The sequence below is a fragment of the Phoca vitulina genome, unplaced genomic scaffold, assembly GCF_004348235.1.
Source record: "Phoca vitulina isolate PV1807 unplaced genomic scaffold, GSC_HSeal_1.0 scaffold53, whole genome shotgun sequence".
Classification (NCBI taxonomy): Eukaryota; Metazoa; Chordata; class Mammalia; order Carnivora; family Phocidae; genus Phoca; species Phoca vitulina.
The window spans coordinates 9,670,606-9,685,025 of NW_022589756.1; the positions used below are offsets into that span (position 1 = coordinate 9,670,606).

General features: G+C 40.6%; 1 protein-coding gene across 3 annotated transcripts in view; it reads left to right on the forward strand.

Moving 5' to 3' along the window:
- MSRA (methionine sulfoxide reductase A) overlaps nt 1–14,420 on the forward strand; it is a 427,462-nt gene that overhangs the window by 122,468 nt on the left and 290,574 nt on the right. The window lies entirely within an intron of this gene.

The following is a 14,420-nucleotide window of genomic DNA, read 5'->3' on the forward strand; positions in this document are numbered from 1 at the left end:
TCAGTGAAATCATACTGTATTTGTCTTTCTCTGTCTGACTTATTTCACTTAGCGTAATACCCACTGGGTCCATCCACATTGTTACGAATGGCAAGGTTTCATTCTTTTTATGGCTGACTAATATTCCATTGTGTGTGTGTATATATATTTACCATATTTTCTTTATCTGTTTATCTATTGATAAACACTTAGATTGCTTCTATATCTTGACTATTGTCAGTAATGCTATAGTAAACAGGGGTGCATATATCTTTTTGAATTAGTGTTTTTGTTTTCTTTGGGTAAATACCTAGTAGTAGAATTACTGGATCATATGGTGTTTCTGTTTTTAATTTGTTTTTATTTTTTTATTTTATTTTTTAAAGATTTTATTTATTTATTTGACAGACAGAGACACAGCGAGAGAGGGAACACAAGCAGGGGGAGTGGGAGAGGGAGAAGCAGGCTTCCCGCTGAGCAGGGAGCCCGATGCGGGGCTTGATCCCAGGACCCTGAGATCATGACCCGAGCCAAAGGCAGACGCTTAATGACTGAGCCACCCAGGCGCCCCTGTTTTTAATTTTTTGAGGCACCTCCATACTGTTCTCCATAGTGGTTGCACCAATTTACATTCTTACCAACACTGTGTAAGGGTTCCCTTTTCTCTACATCCTTGCCAGCACTTATTATTTCTTGTCTTTTTGATCCTAACCATTCTGACTAGTGTGAGGTAATCTGTCCATTGTGGTTTTGCTGTGCATTTCCCTGATGATGAGTGATGTTGAGCATCTTTTCATGTGTCTGTTGGCCATCTATATCTTCTTTGGAAAAAATGTGTATTCATGTTTTCTGCCCATCTTTAAATTGGTGTTGAGTTACATGAGTTCTATATATATTTTGGATATAAATCACTTGTTAGATACATCATTTATAAATACCTTCTCCCATTCAGTAGATTATCTTTTTGTTTTGTTGATAGTTTACATTGCTGTGCAAAAGCTTTTTATTTTGATGTAGTTCCAGTAGTTTATTTTTGCTTTTGTTTCCCTTGCCTGAGGATTCACATCCAGAAAACATTGCTAAGGCCAATGTGCAAGAGATTACTGCTGGTTTTCTTTTAGGAGTTTTATGATTTCAGGTATTACATTTAGGTAATCCACTTTGAGTTTATTTTTGTGTATGGTGTAAGAAAGTAGTCCGTTTTTATTATTTTGCATTGTATATTCTTGCTTTCTTTGTCATAGATTAGTTGACCGTATAAACATGGGTTTATTTCTGGACTTTCTATTCTGTTCCATTGATCTCTGTGTCTATTTTTATGCCAGTACCATACTGTTTTGATTACTGTAGCTTTGTAGGATAGCTTGAAATCTGAGATTGTAATACTTCCACCTTTGTTCTTTTTTCTGAAGATTGCTTTGGCTATTTGAGGTCTTTTGTGGTTCCATACAAATTTTAGAATTATTTGTTCTAGTTATGCGGAAAATTCTGTTGGTATTTTGATAAGGATGGTATTGAATCTGTAGATTGCTTTTGGTAGCGTAGACATTTTAACAATATCAGGTCTTTCAATCCATGAGCATGGTATATCTTTCCACTTGTTTGTGCTGTCTTCAATTTCTTTTATTGATGTTTTATAGTTTTCAGAGTACAGATCTGTCACCTCCTTGGTTAAATTTATTCCTAGGTATTTTATTCTTTTTGATGCAGTTGTAAATGGGATTGTTTTCTTAGTTTTTCATCCTGCTACTTCATTATTAGGGTATAGAAATGCTACAGAATTCTGTATATTAATTTTTTTTTTTTGTATTCTGCAATTTTACTGAGTTTATTAGTTCTAACTGCTTTTTGGTGGTCTTTAGGATTTTCTATATATAGTATCATGTCATTGGCAAATACTAATCTGTCTTGTATCGTCCTAGCTCAGTTACTCACGTGCTCATACTTTCAGAGCTGGATGCTATTTTTGCTGTGTCAGCCTTGCCCTCACTAAGTGATACGATGGGTTGAGCCCATTTCCTGGGGTCTGTGAGCAGCCCTGACTCCCGGCTGTGTGGCCTGCCTGGCTCTCCGTTGTCTGCAGAACCCTGGACTTACCTCCAAACCATAATGCTAGGTGCATGTTACCTCCTCTGGGACAGGCGTCCAGGTTGCACCCAGTCTCCTTGCCCAACTCTGCACCCCCAGACTGCCCTAGTTAAATCAGGCCCTCTGGAGGAGGGACCTGCATCAATCTAGTGTCTTCCTAGGGTTGAGAAATCCTGGCTGCAGGCACCTCACCTGTGTGAAGAGGACAGGGTTATGTGGAGGAGTTAGTCTTATGATAGCTGCAGAAAATCAGTAGGGCCAAATACCTTAACTCCGAGTCATTATACCTTTTCCATTCTCCCCTTTCTCCTCCTCCTCTCCTCTCTGTCTTCTTCCAACATTGCCCTTGCCCTTAAGCCCCCCTCTCCCGCACAAGGAATTAAAATGTTTTGTCTGGAAATAAGCGGACTTGGCAAACACAGCCGGGGCTCCTGCTGCAGCTGTGTTCAGCATGTTTGGATGCCAGCGACGTGAGCTTTAACATGGAGATTGGTGTCCAAAGGCACCCGATATCACTGTGTCCATTTCCATTGTGGTGAACATCATGTGGAAACCAATCAAATAATCTTGGGAATGAAATATTCAACGTACAGTGTTATTAACATATAAAAGACTTATGGGCAAATCACTTTTAAGTATGACAAGGCTTCAAAATGTGTTTCATTTAGAGTATAGGGAAAAAGATTTTTGGGGGGTTGTTTATCAGCAGTGCCATGAGGCAGGCTTATTTCTTCCCTTTAAATCTGGATGAATATGCATGTGTGCGCTGCATGATAATAACGATCATGCCAGCCAGGAGATTAGCTGAGCGTTTGCTGTAGTAATTCTAGCATGCAAATTCAAAGTATGCAGAGCAGACAGAGGAGACACGCGTGGCGTCTTCTGCTTGTCTACCTCCCAACCTTTGTGCTGTGTCCTAGGTGTGCATCAGGGACAGGCTGAATGTGGAAACTTCCCCATGTGAAAAGCCTGCGTAGTTGGGTCCTTGCAGGGATGCCGCTCCTCTTTCTCTTATGCTGAGATATGCAAACAAAAGAGTACATGGAACTTAATGAATAATTACAGATATCTGTGTAACCACCCCTCTCCCAGGGAAGAGAATATTGCCGATAGACTAGAAGGTCCCTCGTATACTCCCAATGTTGTTTAGGAAAACCAGGCATGTGGAGCAGGCGTGTGGGTGGCCAGGAAGGGAAAAACTCTTTTAGGACTTGGCAGTGACACTCCTTGACTCAAAGACAGTTCCTTTCTTTTCTGATCTTTTGGGAGACAGTAGGGATTCTGGAACCCTTGTTACTAGGTTTATGACATTGGGCAAGATGCTTATGCACCCGGTGTCTTTAGTTTTTCTATCTGTGAAATGGGGATAATAGAAGTACCTATCTCATAGGATTGTTGTGAGGGTCAAGTGTGTTAATACATGGAAAACACTAAAAACAATGTCAGGCACTTATGTGTTTATTGCCATTACTATTACTACTACTTTTATTAACTATTATTAACTTTTATTATTATTAACATTATTAATAACTTTTATTTATTATTAACATATTCAATTTTATTATTAACATTAATATTCATTTTATTATTAACATTATTAACATTATATAACTTTTATTATTATTAACATTATTAACATAATATATTAACATTCTTATTATTAACATATTTGTGTGATTTTATGTGTTGACTTCCCTTCTGGCAAATATTGTTAACATACATAGATTTCTGCATTATTCTGGTCCATCCACATCACTAGGGTAACATCATCCCAGGCCAGCTCGGATGTCACCCAGTGGGACTCAAGCATACGCAGTTTCTCCTTCCACTTTCATGCAGAATATTGCAGCTTCACGCAAAAACAATTTTGAAAAGAATTCTGGAGTATGAATTGTTGAGAGGTAGGGAGGAGAGATCCGGCACCGATTGAATAGCTAAACAGTTCCACTTAACCCTAGAGAAGAAACCCTATGCGATAAGGTACTTTTAGTTCCCTTTATAACCCAGGAAAATGAGGCCCAGAGAAGGGAAGCAACTTGCTGATGTTTGAAAACAGTGTGTTTTCAAGGCTCACCTCACTCAGTTCAACCTCCTACCCACGCAGGAATACTTTTTCTCACTTACCCACAGAGTGATAACCCAGGCTTTGCTTTAATAAATCATAAATTTGGAAAAGCGTGACATCTTGAATATGCTAAGTACGTGTCAGTATACCTGATTAATTGTTTCTAGTCACTGGTAACGCTAATTGACTTCAAGGCATGTGTAGATATTCATGATCAAAAGACATACAAATTATTGATGATTAATCACCATGTGGTATGGGCAGGATTATAGGGAACCCTAATAAAGGGCATGTTATAAGGACTTTGGCATTTGTGTGCTTCTTCTCATAACCTTCTCTCACGGGGACAGGAGATAGCTTTCTGACCCAGATACTCAAATTGAGACATCAGCTGTGACAACCTGCTAGGGCTTCAAAGTGATGATGTAGCAAAGACAGTGGTGGAATCCTGAGTCTGTGTCTATCCTTAGGGACTACTGTGTTCCCTTACTTCTTTATCAGTCTAACTGTCTAACTGAAGGCTTTGTACAATAGGAAAACTGGCGAAACCTTAGCGTATTCATCAGCCTGCATTATTACGTAAATAAAGCACGACTCTGCCTCAACAGAGGGAAGTTAGCATAAAGGGTTAGTTAGCTCTGTGTGTATCCTCTGAGTTTTGTCCATTTCTCAGTCTCCTATGTTCTTGCCATGTTAGTTTATCAGTGTTTGCTTATTTCAGAACTACTTACCTTTCACTCCATATGAAATTAACTCAAAATGGATCAGAAACCTAACTATAAGACATAAAACCATCAGATTTCCTGAAGAAAACATTGGAAAAATCTTTGTGACCTTAGGTTAGAGAAATAATTCTTAGATAGGACACAAAACCCCCCAAATCATAAAAGAAAAAAAAGAACCCTGCTAAGTTGTGGACTTTGTAAAAAAAATTTAAAAAGTGTTCTTCAAAAGACGTTGAGAAAATGAAAAGACCAATCTTGCACATGTTAATTTCTAATGATTTCATTTTGTTTGATGCTATTGTAAGTGAGATCTTAAAAAGACATTTCAGTTTTTATCTGTTCATTGTTAGTGCATAAAAATTAACTTGATTTTTGTATATTGCCCTTGTATCCTGAGACCTGTTAAATTCACTTATTATTTCTAGTAATTTTTTTTTACCCATTCCTTGGTATTTTCTGGGTGGTTCATCCTGTCTTCTATGAATAATGATGGTTTGATTTATTCCTTGCCAATCTAAATGCGTTTTATTTCCTTTTCTTACCTTATTGGGCTGGTGAGGACCTCCAGCATGATGTTGAATAGGAATGGTAGATGGAATAGAGTGGATAGCCTCACCTGGTTCTTGATCTTAGGGGCAAGTATTCAGTCGTTTATCATTGAGAATGATGCTGGCTGTTTGCTAGAGAGCTTCTAGCTAGGTTTTCTGCCATTCACTTTAGGCATATTGTTGAGAAGGCAGCAGCTTCCTAACTGACTTTTTCCTCTGTATCTTTAACATTCTGCTCAAGGGTAGAGAGAGAGAAAGGCTGGGCCAGATGTGATCTGGTTAGAAAAAGCTGCTATTATATGGAAGTCAGCTTTAATTTGTTTTAGAATATTTGACCTTTCTCTCCTGTGGGCCAGTGCCCCCGCCCCAGTGTGTCCTTGTTCTTTTCCCCCTCTGCTCCTCAGCCCTGAACAAAGGTGTCAGAGTTAGCATTTGGTGAGGGTTATTCCAATTTAAACCTTGCTTTTTGAAAATAGGACTTTATGAAAATGAATAGCTCTTTATGTCTCCTTGTATTTGTAACAAGAATTCTTATCAACTTTTCACCCTCTAATTTCTGTGAGAGAAAACAAGGGCCTTATATCTTTGTTGATAAGACATCAAATAACTGTTATTAATGAGCAAAACTATAAGAAGAAATATACTTTTTAATTTGTCAGCGTTGTTCTTCCCCCGGTGACTAAATTGCAGCACATTTGATAGCACTGGCAGCAGCCACAAACTACTGATATGGAATCACCCAGTTAATTAAATAAAGATTATATTACTGGAAAAAGCTAAATCATCAACTCAAGCATGTGAAAAACACTTTTAAAATTATCTTTAAAATGTCTTTGCAATTTGTTTAGCTGGTAGTGGAATTTGTGCAAAGTATCAATCACTATAATAGCATTATAGTTCTATTAACAACTACTTGAAATCAGAAAGTATTATATCTGTTGTTTAGATTTACCAAAGCATTTCTTTTATAATGCTATAAGGTGTTTGTGTGTTTCTTATTAGAAAAGATAACACAGTATCTGAAGTCTGAAGTAGGCAATGGAATCAGAAGAATTTAGGTTATGGGACATGGCATATATAGGTAACAGCCCATATCAGTGATACTGATAATAGCAGTAGTAATAATAACAATAATAATAATAATAATAAAACTAGCAAACTCCATCCTAGATGTCTTCCTGGACTAGGTGGGTGGGGTCAGAGGGATGGAAGTGTCGCAGAGCTGTGGACATACGTCTTCCATGCCAGTGTCTGAAAAGGAGGTGACAGGGACAAAGGTAGTGGGATCTGGGGAGGAGAGGTGGCTGGAGTGATGGTCACCCTGCATGGGAGATGATGCTGGGCTACTAGGGGAGCTCATGGGTTTCAGAAGAGTGAAGGAATGACATTTTAGGATAACCCAGGAAGTGTTGGTTGAGGTTGGAGGGACAGAATAGGCAAGAAGTGAAGCTGGTTGGAAGGTCACGGCTGCTAGACTTATTTCCAAGGTTGACTCTGAAGCCTAAGCAGAAAAGTCCAGTTGCGGTCAGTTGAGGGGACGGGGTGGGGAAAGAGGGAAAAGACAAAGAGGACACAGGCTTCTAGCTTGGAACACTGGCCAAATGGCAGACTATTAACTGAGAGGCAGAGGTTAGAGAATGTGCCAATTAAAGAACCAGTTGATGGAACATTATCTTTGACCTGAAATAGAGGAGGAACAGGAACTCAGGTCAAGGAGGCAAAAGAAATAGCCCAACTTGGTATTGGGAATGGACATTAGGATGAACTTCTAAGAGAGAAGTTAGAACCAAAGTGTCACTTGGGATAGGAAGAACTGACTCACCAGAGAGGGGGAACCAAGGAGCCTTGAAGGAGTAGAGTCATGTTCTACTCGGAGGTAAAGTAATCAAGCAGCCAGAGACTCCATACCTGCAGCTCACCTTCTCCTTAAGTAGAATCTTTTCCTTATTAACGGGCCATACATATCGAGCACTTATCATGTGCCAGGCACAGTTGCTGTGTCACAAAGAGGATAAAGGCGTCTTGAGGTTATGTGTCAGAAGGGGACAGACTGAACAGCTAATTACAAATATAATACCAAGTGGAAATTAACACAACAAAAATGGGAGGAAAGAAAGCTGACATTTGAGTTGGGTCTCTAAAGAGTATAGAAGGTGAAGGCGAGAGAGGAAAGGGAAGAAGAACATTCCAGGCAGAAAGAAAGCATATAGAAAGGCCTTTTAAAATAGCGCACTACTTATGCAAATAGAGGAGCATGGAGGGAGAGTTCCTTTTTTCTCACAGCACTGTCCCTTATGGGCCCCTTTTCTGTTCAAAGTCTTCCCCGATACAAACTGCTTTATTTAAAATCTTAGTACCTTTGGTTCATATATGTGGTTTTGAGCTTTTCTGTTAAGTGCCAGGGCCCCTGTGAGCTGAAGGTTCTCTGTGCTTGACTCTTTGTAGTCTTTGTTCTCTGCCATGTGAGAGTAAAAATGGTATCAGCAGTGTCACACCCCGTTCTTTGGAAATCAGCAAATCACTCTGGTGAGGAATCTGAGAGAAGTCAAAATGGCCTACCATCATGGTTTAACTTGGTCCAGTGAAAAAGAGGGCTTGTGTCTCAGGAGTTGGGGTCACTTTGCTTCCAACACTGGGCCAAGTGCTCTCTCTCTCTCCAGCCCTGCATTTGAAAGAATCAGCCCCCTCGGCTCCCCTTTGCAGGCACTGCCCACAAATTGAGGCTCCAACTGCTCTCCAGGCGTCTCCCTGACACCTCAGACTGAGCTCTCCTTGGGCTCCACGCCCAGCAGTCTTTCCGCTTGTCTCTTTCCTGGGCTCGCCGCCAGGCTCAACTTTTCCAAGATGTTGTCATCCAAATCCCGCCTTGATTAACTCAATCTGCAGCCCCTTCTTTGTCACTGTTTTCTTGTCACTCTTTTAGTTTTGCCTGCAGTCATCTGTGTTCCTGGTCTGTCCCATCTTAGGCATTTGCATTTGCAAATGACTCCATTTACATTTAACTCACAGGAGGCAGCTTTGGTCTACCGCATAAAGCAGCACACCTGGACTGCACAGAAAACGGAGGAATTGGCTTAGCCATCCGAGGGTGCTGTGGGTTTGATCCCCTGGGCTCCACATTCAAACCAAAGAGGATTAGCCTTGGCACATTTCCAGAACAAGAGCTAAGATGGAGGACTCCCTGCCACATGGTTATCAGAGAAAGGTTTTGGGGAAGGGGGTGGGAGCAGTCCTTAGCTCTCTGTGCATTACAAAAAGGGATGTGGGTACTTGTGAATGGATATATCAGTGAAGGGGTGGAGAGGTAGAAGGAGGTGGCTTGTACCCAACTCTGTAAAAGGGGAAGAAGGTGTGAGGGAACACGGATGGAAGAGCTTATGTGGCAGCTAGAAAAGAGAAAGTGGGCTAAGTAGTCCCAAGTAGTGCACAGGGCAGGCAGGTGAGAGAAGGATGACCAGGAGTGGACTCAGGATGGAGGGACCCAGATTGACCAGTGGCAAGCCGTTTATGTTTGGCATCATGCACCTGTTTTTTTCCCATAGCTCTTCCTGGATCTTAGGACGTTATCTGGGCTTCCCTCTTGCCTCCACTGATATTTTCCAGATACCTCACCGGCTCACCTCCCCTCTTGCTTCCTTTCTTGAGTTCAGACCTCAGCCTGGAGTCCTGCATCCTTCTCTCTCCCCTCTGGGAGCTCATCCATGCTCCTAGCTTCCATGATGACTTCTGTGGTGAGAGACTCCCAAATCTATGTCTGCCTTCTTGACCTTTCGTTTGATCCTGATCCCATTTTTTTTTTTTTTTTTTATTGCTTGTTGGACATTTCCACGGGCTGCCCCATTGTCATGTCGGGCTCAATGTGTGGTATACTGACATCTGGTTGGATGAGTCCAATTAAGTGACCTCTAAGATCTCTTCCAGTTCTGAATTTCTGTGGCTTATGGTCAAAAAGCAAACTCACCATCCTCTTGTCCTTAAAGAGCATTTTCTTCTGTTTTCTTGTCTTTGTCAGTAGGGTAACACCCCAGCCTGGTGGGCTTCAGGTATCTCCAGCGTTTCCCCTCCCTTCACTGCCTTGGTGATCTTGCATCTGGCTCTCCCCCTTGGCCCGTGCCATCACCACCAATTCCGAGTATTATTTATTCCTAAATATCTGATCTCTGACTCACCTGGTCTGTGATCCACCCTGTCAGCCTCCATGCACTTCAACACAGCTTTCACCATCTGTGAGACTTGGTCTTCTTTACCTTATTGAGCACTTTTCCCTACCACTTTTCTACATTTACCTTTCTACCCTCAAGCCAATCCAGCATGCCTCCAACACTCTAGGAGCAGGTCCTTCTCCCCGCCAGCCCTCATGAGATGCCGTGATGCTCGCACCTCACTGCCTCATGGAAAGCTTCCCAGCCTGTATCAGTCATTCCCGTTTTTCCTTTGTTCTTCTAGAACTGATCGTTTCTACCACACAATTTAACATGTAATCATATATGTTCAGTGTTTTCTGTTTCAAGTGTATCAGTCTTACTCCCCCAACTTAAACATACACTGTTATCAGATTACAGGGATCATTATTCTTGTATTCCCTCAGATGCCAAGAACGTGAAATTGGCTCAACAAATGTTGGTTAATTGATGACTGAGATTCTGGATTAAGGAAAAATTTCAGTCTAATGAGTTTAAAACTTTGGGTGGGAAGTCTGGATGGAAAATACCTTGAGTCTGGGTATGGTTAAAATGACTGTCTTGAATCTCTCTTCCCCTTTCCCTCCTCACACCCCTTCCATATTACTGCAGATACTAGGCAGTCCTTGTTGTCAATCTCATGTCTTCCCACTCAAATTAGTAGATGTTTCTACTAATTTCACTATGTTGCTTAAAAACCAAATGTTAATAGGATACAGTCTAAACTCTTTATTGTGGTATTTAAAACGTTCCATGATCTGGTATCTGCCTCTCCAGAATCATAGGTCTTCTAGACTCCCCACCCTTTTCCAACCCAGCCTCATGCTTCTTGCCCAGCCATAGGTAATGGTGACCCCGCCCCCTTCATGCTCTGTCTCATCGTTGTGTCCCTGCTGCATCCTCTGCCTGGAATATTGGCAGCCCCTTTGTTCACCTGGCTTAGTGACCCTTCCTTTCAGGGCTCATTTCTGGCAGGCGTTCCTTCTAGAATCTTTCCATGACTTCATCTTCTTTGGGTTAGATGTTATAGTAATACCCTGATCGGGTCCAGTTCTACTCTCTGCATAGTACTATTAAACATGCATCACACTGTGTTATAATAGTTGGTATACTTATTTATCTGCCTAATTGTCCTAAAACTCCTTGCTGGTAGGGATAGTGTCTCATTTACATTTGTATCCTCAGCACCTAGCATGGAGCCCGATTTATTGGCAAAGATTTATTGAATGAATATTTGACTAACTTGTTTCTGCTTTTCACATTGAAGATGTTTGGCACCACTTAGATCCAGTCCTTGTGGTACTTAGGTAGCATTGTAAGTGATGATTGAAGGTCCTTCAAACCTATGATGTATTGAAGGAGACATTTTGCTTTCCTTTTTATCTAGGTAGATAATAACTCTGTTTTATATTTTTAATATTTACTTCTGGACTTATCATTCGATCAAGTTTATTTGTATTTGATTCCTTCCTTACAACTGATGTAGCAGAATGGATAAGGCGGCAGCATTTCCTTCCATTCCATTTTATCTTTTATCAGCATTTTGTTCTTCATGTGTAGCTTTGCCTGAGTCATCAGTATTGGTCTAATGGACTGGAACGGCCCAAGTTGAATGGTAATTACTTATTCTGTTGCTGATAGCTCAGATGAGAATAGGACTTATTAGATCTGTAATAATGGAAATCTGTGTTTAAGGCAGATCTTTTAAGCAGTTTGAAACGATCTCAAATTCATCTCTCTTTGCCATATGTTAAAATGTCACATTATGGTTTTAAAATTCAGGATGAGAACTGAAGTTTCAGAAGAAGTCTGCCTGTGGAAAAGTTCTCAAATCTGTCCTTTCTAAAATCAGAAGCATTTGTTCATCTCAAATCAAGTCTCCTCGGAGAAGCAGTCCTGCCTGAGTGGTTGCCCCCGGGGTGGGATGATACCAGGAAGAATGGGGCCTCAGTTCACAAGGACCCAGGACAGTCAGGATGGAGAGGAATGGGCTGTGGAGGCCCCTGAGTGGTGCCTGGAAGCCTTTCCAGAGAGTTAAGGCCCGGATCTAGTGAATGTACCCATGTGGGGAATTTCTTTGTCTCAGTTGGGAAGCTGGGCCCCAGAACCTAAGGCTCATACTTGTGTATCATCATCCCATCTCTTGTTTGAGCTGTGGAAGACTTCAGCTTCTCCACAAATACTGATTTCTTCTTTCTCCTTTTTATGTGAAGAATAAACATAGAAGAAATCTGACTTCAGGAACCTCTGTGAAAAGGTGCTCAGGAATCATAGCCCATCCTCTTCATTTTGTAGAGCTGACGAACAGATTAGTGAAGTTAAATATTTCCCTGAGGTCATACATCATTAATGCTGCAGCAGGGGCTGGAGGCAGAATCTAATCCCTACCCAGGGCTCCTGCCATCACATTTAGAAGTATGTTGCAACAGGGCCCGTGACCAGCCCAACAGCTGTGTTTTCAAGTTATTTCCACTAACCTGTATCCTTTTTCTTGACTGGGAAATGGTCCTAAATAATTTAGCTTCCTCTCTTAGAATAGAGTCTTGTCTAGACACTTATGAATGGGGGCTATAACCTCACCATATTTCATAAATGAAGCAGGGTCATGATGGAGCTCTTGTTTCCCAGTAGAGACCTCAGGGTGAGAAATGGTTGTGCAGATTTGTCCAGTTTATTATGTGCTGCTCTTCTCTTTGGTTCAGTGAGTCTCACCTGTCTTTGTAAATGGTAGATGTCCTGAGTGGTGTTATCACGGCGCTCAAGAACTTGGTACTAGTGAAATGCACCAAGTATGTACCTCTTCTGGTTTTGAAAACTTTACAGCATTCATAGACAGACAAGTTGATGCTGATTCATTGGTGAGGGATTGGTTTGGATCCTTTGACTCTAAATTATTATGTACTTAAACAACTCAGTAGACCCGATATCACAGTACCTGGCAAGGTACTCTGATGGATATAGTGGTGGATAAAATATATGATTCTCTGAACTCGAGGTGCTTATACTGTATTCACTTATATATTGCTTTTTAAAAAAATTTATTCCTGAGCTTTGATACTTCTTGTTGATAAATTTCTTTGAGTTCAGTGAGCTTGATTGGTGCATAGTACTTTACAAGTGTATTTTTAGCAACCCTTACTTTGGGAGCAAATGGGCACATTTTAGTACTTACCCTAATGGCTATAGAAATAATGGTTTTATGTGGTATATCAGCATTGACTTAAAAGTTGCTTATAGTTATTTGGTGCGTGTTTTGGCAACATAATGTGCACCATTAGGGAAATTTAAGATCATTTTTGGTAAGAAAATTCTCAGCTTATATCTCGTATTTGTTGATGTTTTTTTCAAATTGGTGAACTTTTTCTAGCAGTAGTTTATGAACAGCCTTGAGATTTCTTAAAACCAGTCTTGGAAAGGAGAAAAGCTATGGATACCTTGGATGCTAAGTTGAAAATAACCCACATAGTATCTTTTCCATGTGTGGATAAGTCTATCTATAGCTGAGGTAGACTGAGATTTTTGAGAACTGGAGGGAGTCTTCTGGGTTCCCAGTAGAGAAAACAGAAATAAAGAGGCAACGTGACTTCTCCAGAATCACTTAGAATTAGGTCCAGAATCTGGGTCTCCTCACCTGGAAAGGCCTGCGTCCTTTCCACCATGTCACCCACTTCTTTTATTCGAAACATAAACAAATATTTTACATCTGATCACCTCCTAATGAGTACATCTATTCCCGAGACTGGCAAACTTTGTGATTCTATCAGAGCAAGCAATCTTATTTGTAAAGATGCTGGCTAATTATCCATGACATTTTAAATGTCTGCATTGTCCTTGAGCTAAGAGTGTGAAACTCAGAAGACTCAGGGGTGCATACACTTCCTGATAGATTTCACTTAGTTTAACACACTCTGACAGCAAAAACAAAATGAATCTTAGCTGTTCAAAAACAATAACATTCCAAGCAGGAATGTAATTTTAAAAAACCTGTTAACTGTAATATTGCTAATTTTCTATCACAGAAACTACCACAGAGTTAGACATATAGCGATAAAGCTGTGAAAAGACATATTTTGTCTAAGAAAAGTGAAAAAAGGCATATATTCACTTTGCATAGATAGCAGTGACAAATGATGGTCACCTAACTCTGGTTTTATTTCATCAGTTGAAATTCCAAATAACCCAGGTAGATAGGGAGGCTATGTAGTGGAAAGATTGGAAGCTCTTCTTGATTTTATCAAGGATTGGAACTAAGTTGAGATGCTGTGAGTTGTTTTACTAGAAAAAGAAGCAGGAGAGATAGTTGTTGTTGTCTGTGATTTGGGAACGACAGATGGCACCAGTATCCGGACCTATGGCTCGCTCAGACCTGCTCCTCGATGAAGAGATTCCTTCAATCAGGCTTTTGTTTCATGGTAATTCTGGTTGTTTTCTGTTTTTTATGAGAGGGACATGACTCAGTACTTAGACCTGGTTGCAAGTTTCTGGATGGCCCACTGATTCAGGGGCATTAGGGAGAGAGTTAAAACACCCTCTTCATCACAAGCTTCCCCTTGGTGGTATCTGGTTAACTTTGATCACTGTGGTAAGTCTGTGCCCCATCCTCTGTCAGGGCTGCCCCACAGCTTAGTGCTTTTAATCATTGAAAAAAGTATTAATATTTGCATTACTCTTTTTGCCTCTATAGTATTTTTATTTTTATAAAATTATTATTTTTGCCTGTATAGTAATGTGATGATAAGACAGAATCATCATTTTTTTTTTTTTTTTTTAAGTAGGCTGCATGCCCAGCATGGAGCCCAGTGCAGGGCTTGAACTCATGACCCTGAGATCATGA